The sequence below is a fragment of the Mauremys reevesii genome, linkage group 15 (genome assembly GCF_016161935.1).
Source record: "Mauremys reevesii isolate NIE-2019 linkage group 15, ASM1616193v1, whole genome shotgun sequence".
NCBI classification, from domain to species: domain Eukaryota; kingdom Metazoa; phylum Chordata; order Testudines; family Geoemydidae; genus Mauremys; species Mauremys reevesii.
Genome location: NC_052637.1, coordinates 14,236,013 through 14,242,012, shown reverse-complemented (window position 1 = coordinate 14,242,012; position 6,000 = coordinate 14,236,013).

The window sequence follows — 6,000 nt, the reverse complement described above, 5'->3', positions numbered from 1 at the left end:
ACAGGGGCTTAATGTATTACTTTATGAAAATTTATTACCTTTCACATCTTTAGTCAATTCATAATACAGCTTGTCTACACAGGGAAATTAATTTGGATTAAAGCAAGGTATGAATTTAAAGTCCAATAACTAGACCTGATCAATTCTCTGTGTGAATGTTCATATTCCAGAATAAAAGCATTTTATTCCAAATTACTGTAACCCACTTGTGAGGCCGGAAAGCCACCTTCATTAATACTTCCGCTGTATACTTGTGGATTTAGCTATTTAAGTGGATTAAACTAAATTTGGAATGAAGCACTCTTATTTCAGAATCAGAACATCCACACAGGAAGTTAAATTGGGAATAGTTATTCCAGAATAACTCCTCATGTAGACAAGCTCTTAGAGTATGTCTACACTACAAAATTAGGTCGATGTTATAGAAGTTGATTTTTAGAAATCAGTTTTATACAGTCGACTGCGTAGGTCCCCACTAAGCGCATTAAGTCGTCGGAGTGCGTCCTCACTACCATGGCTAGCATCGACTTACGGAGCGGTGCACTGTGGGTAGCTATCCCACAGTTCCCACAGTCTCCGCTGCCCATTGGAATACTGGGTTGAGCTCCCAATGCCTGATGGGGCAAAAACATTGTCACAGGTGGTTTTGGGTACATGTCATCAGTCTCCCCTCCCTCCGTGAAAGCAATGGGAGACAATCGTTTCACGCCTTTTTTCCGCACAGACGCTATACCATGGCAAGCATGCAGCCTGCTCAGCTCACCGACACCGCCGCTGTTATGTCCTGGGTGCTGCTGGCAGCAGACAGTGCAGTAGGTCTGTTAACCATCATCATACACCACTTCTGCTGCAACTCTGCTCTGCTGCTATTGCCTTGATAGCAAATTTCTCCACGTTGTCTGTCATGGGCTCCCGGGTACGTGTGTTCTTCCTCAGGAAATGTGTGTGGTGCTAACCATCATCCTCCACCGCTTCTGCTGCAACTCTGCTCTCCTGCTCTTGCCTTGATAGCAAATTTCTCCATGTTGTCTGTCATAGGCTCCTGGGTACGTGTGTTCTTCCTCGGGAAATGTGTGCGGTGCTAACTGTCGTCTTCCACTGCAACTCTGCTCTCCTGGTGCCATGAATCCACCTTGCAGGTTCTCTCATCATTCTGTATAAATATCTATTCTTGTGGCATCCATCGTCATCCACCGATTCTGCTGCAACTCTGCTTTCCTGCTCTCCTTCAGACGCCATACCACGGCAAGCATGGAGCCCGCTCAGCTCACCGCTGCAGTTGTGAGCATTGTAAACACCTTGTGCATTATCCTGCAGTATATACAGCACTAGAACCTGCAAAAGCAGGCAGGGAGGCGATGACAGTGTGATCATGATAGTGATAAGGACATGGACACAGATTTCTCTCAAAGCACGGGCCCTGGCAATTTGGACATCATGGTAGTAATGGGGCAGGTTCATGCGGTGGAACGCTGCTTCTGGGCCCAGAAAACAAGCACAGATTGGTGGGATAACATAGTGTTGCAGGTCTGGGATGATTCCCAGTGGCTGCGAAACTTCTGCATGCGTAAGGGCACTTTCATGGAACTTTGTGACTTGCTTTCCCCTGCCCTGAAGTGCAAGAATACCAAGGTGAGAGCTGACCTCACAGTTGAGAAGCAAATGGCGATAGCCCTCTGGAAGCTTGCAATGTCAGACAGCTACCGGTCAGTCAGGAATCAATTTGGAGTGGGTAAATCTACTGTGATCTAAGTAGCCAACACCATCACTGAGCTGCTGCTATCAAGGGTAGTGACTCTGGGAAATGTGCAGGTCATAGTGGATGGCTCTGCTGCAATGGGATTCCATAACTGTGGTGGGGCGATAGATGGAACGCATATCCCTATCTTAGGAAAGGACCACCTTGGCAGCCAGTATGTAAACTGCAAGGGGTACTTTTCAATGGTGCTACAAGCACTGGTGGATCACAAGGGACATTTCACCGACATCAATGTGGGATGGCCAGGAAAGGTGCATGATGCTCGCATCTTCAGAATTCTGGTCTGTTTGAACAGCTGCAGGAAGGAACTTACTTCCCAGACCAGAAAATTACCGTTGGGGATGTTGAAATGCCTATAGTTATCCTTGGGGACCCAGCCTACCCGTTAATGCCATGGCTCATGAAGCCATACACAGGCACCCTGGGCAGTAGTAAGGAGCAGTTCAACTATAGGCTGAGCAAGTGCAGAATGGTGATAGAATGTGCATTTGATGTTTAAATGCTCGCTGGCGCAGTTTACTGACTAGGTTAGACCTCTGCGAAACCAATATTCCCATTGTTATTGCTGCTTGCTGTGTGCTCCACAATATCTGTGAGAGTAAGGGGAAGATGTTTATGGCGGGGTGGGAGGTTGAGGCAAATTGCCTGGCAGCCGATTACGTGCAGCCAGACATCAGGGTGATTAGACGAGCACAACTGGGCGCCCTGTGCATCAGAGAAGCTTTGAAAACCAGTTTCATGACTGGCCAGGCTACGGTGTGACAGTTCTCTTTGTTTCTGCTTGATGAAAACCTGCCCCCTTAGTTGACTCTACTTCCCTGTAAGCCAACCGACCTCCCCTCTTCGATCACCAGTTTCAGAGGCAATAAAGTCATTATTGTTTCCAAGTCATGCATTCTTTATTAATTCATCACACAAATAGGGGGAAAACTTGCAAGGTAGCCCGGGAAGGGTGGGTGAGAAGGGAAGCACCGGGTGGGGTGGTGGAGGAGGGAACGACAAGGCCACACTACAGTTCAAAACTTATTGAATGCCAGCCTTCCGTTGCTTGGGCAATCCTCTGGGGTGGAGTGGCTGGGTGCCTGTAGCCTCCCCCGCCACATTCTTGGGCATCTGGGTGAGGAGGATATGGAACTTGGGGAAGAGGGCAGGTGGTTATACAGGGGCTGCAGCAGCAGTCTTTGCTCCTGCTGCCTTTCCTGCAGCTCCACTAGACGCCTGAGCATGTCAGTTTGCTCCTCCATTAGCCTCAGCATTGCATCCTGCTTCCTCTCAGCATGCTCCTCCCTCCTCTCATTGCGTTCATTTAACGCTTTCCTGGACTCTGCCATTGTTTGCCTCCATGCATTCTGCTGAGCTCTTTCAGTGCAGGAGGACTGCATGAGCTCTGAGAACATGCATCCGACGAAGTGGGTATTCACCCATGAAAGCTCATGCTCCAATACGTCTGTTAGTCTATAAGGTGCCACAGGACTCTTTGCTGCTTATATAGGAGAGAGTTGTTCCACGGGATGGGGACGCATCTCCTAGGGATGCAGTCCCAAATCCCACTCTGGAGCAAAATAGGTGACATTTGCGATTCTGGGTTGTGGCAAAGAGGTCTATTGACGGGATGCCCCACTGGGAGAAGAGCTGTTGTAGTATCGTGGGGTGCAATTCCCATTCGTGTTCTTTGGAGAAGTGTCTGCTGAGTGTATCGGTGGTAGTGTTGTGACAGCTGGTTAGGTACGAAGCAATAATTTGTATGTGCACCAATTCCACAATTGGATGGCCTCCATGCGTAGGGACTGCGATCGTGCTCCCCCCGTCTGTTGATGTAAAACATACATGCTATATTGTCCGTTAGGACCTGGATAGATTTGTTCTTTATGAGGGGAAGAAAGGGGAGGCAGGCTTGTCCCACTGCTCTGAGCTCTAGGAGATTTATGTGTAGATGAGCCTCTGGCGCGGACCAGCAGCCTTGTGCCGTGTGTCCCCCCAGATGCGCTCCCCAACCGATCAGGGAAGCGTCCGTGGTGAGAATGAGCATCGGGGATCATTGCTGGAAGGGAACGCCCATGCAGAGGTTCCCTGGTCTTGTCCACCATTGCAGGGAAGCTAGTACGTTCGCTGGAGGAGTTAGCAGCATGCAGAGGCTGTGTCTGCTGGGTTATAGTTGGAGTTGAGCCAGCCCTGAAGACATCTCATGTGCAGCCTGGCGTACTTGACCATGAAGGTGGTGGCTGCCATGTGGCCAAGGAGCTGTAGGCAAATTCTTGCCTGTATCCTGGGACGAACAGAGAGCGTACGTACGAGGTGTATGATAGCGAGGAATCTGTTGAGTGGCAGTGAGGCTCTGGTTCAAATTGGGTCCAGGTGAGCCCCAATGAATTCAATCTGCTGTGTAGGTGTCAGGATGGATTTTTGGATGTTTATTTGCAGGCACAAGCTGTGAAAGAGGGAGATGGCAAAATGGGTAGTACAGTGGGTCTCAAACTTTTTTACGGGTGACCTCTTTCACATCGCAAGCCTATGAGTGCAACCCCCCCTAATAAATTAAACACACTTTTTAATATATTTAAAACCACTATAAATGGAGGCAACTGGGGTTTGGGGTGGAGGTTGACAGCTCGCGAGCCCCCATGTAATGACTTTGCAACCCCCTGAGGGGTCCCGACCCCCAGTTTGAGAACCCCTGAGGTAGCATGTAGCATCTCACTGTATGAGTTGCCCTTGATGAGGCAATAGTCTAGGTAGGGGAAAGTATGATCCCGTGTCTGCGGAGGTGGGCCATGACTACGGCTAGGGTCTTGGAGAATATGCTCGGTGCTGTGGAGAGTCCGAATGGGAGTACCCTGTATTGGAAATGGTCGTGACCGACTGTGAACCATAGGAAGCGTCTGTGGGCTGGATGAGTAGATATATGAAAATAGGTGTCCTGTAGGTCGAGGGCTATGAACCAGTCCCCTTGTTCCAGCGCAGGTATTACTGTGCCCAGTGTGACCATCTTGAATTTCTGTACCCTTACGAATGTGTTCAGTTGGCGTAGGTCTAGGATAGGCCTCCATCCCCCGGTCTTTTTCGGGGTCAGAAAATAGTGGGAGTAGAACCCTTTTCCTCAATGCTGTGTCGGCACAGGTTCCACTGCACCTATCTGTGGAAGATAAGCCACTTCTACGTGAAGTAGGAGCTCATGAGAGGGGTCCCTGAAGAGGGATGGGGAAGGGTAGGAGGGTAGGATATAAAAGGGATGGAGTAACCGGACTGAACTATTTCCAGGATCCAATGGTCCTGTGTAATCTGTTGCCAGGCATGGTGGAAAACCTGGAGGTGGTGGCCAAATGGGCACGTAGGCAATGGCGTCAAGGGGTGGTCGTGCAGACCCTCAACCAATGCTTCAAAATTGTTATTTCTTGATGGGTGAGAGGTAGCTGTTGTGCTTGGTTTTATCTGCACCTAGGAGGTCTAGTATCATATGGTCTGTTCTGAGGCAGGTGATACTGTTGTGTGCATGGCCTCTGGTAAGGTTGATACTGTTGTCTCCTGGGAAGGGATGGGTAGATCCCCAGGGTGCACAGGGTCACTCTAGAGTCTTTCAGGGTGTGAAGGATTTTGTCAGTTTTCTTGGAAAAGAATTTGTCTTTATCAAAGGGGAGGTCCTCCACTTTGGTCTGCAGGTCTTTGGGGATACCGGATGCAGAGAGCCAGGAAGATCTGCGCATAACTACTGCAGTTGCAGTAGTGCAGGCATCTGTATCCGCCATGTCCAGAGATGCTTGTAGGGCCGTTCTGGAGACCAACTGGCCCTCGACAAGGACTGACTTAAAGTCTGCTCTCCTGTCCTCTGGAATATGGGAGGTAAAATCAAAGAGTTTATTGTAGTTATCAAAGTCGTAGCTTGCAAATAGGGTGGAATAGTTTGCAATTCTGAATTGCAGCATGGAGGAGGTATAAACCTTGCGGCCCAAGATGTCAAGGTGTTTGAGGTCCTTGTCTTGCGGGGTGGGTGGTAGTGCGGCTGTTTCGTCCTGTGAGTCGCTGCATCCACTACAAGAGAATTTGGTTGTGGATGGGAGAATAAGAAGTCTACATCCTTAGCAGGAACATAATATTTATGTTCAGCCTTTTTGCAAGTTGGTAAGATAGAGGCTGGGGTCTGTCAGAGAGTGTCAGCTGGTTCTAGGAGTGCTTCATTTATGGGAAGTGCGATCTTTGAAGGTGCAGAGGGTTGGAGGATTTTGAGGAGTTGGTGTTGTGGTTCC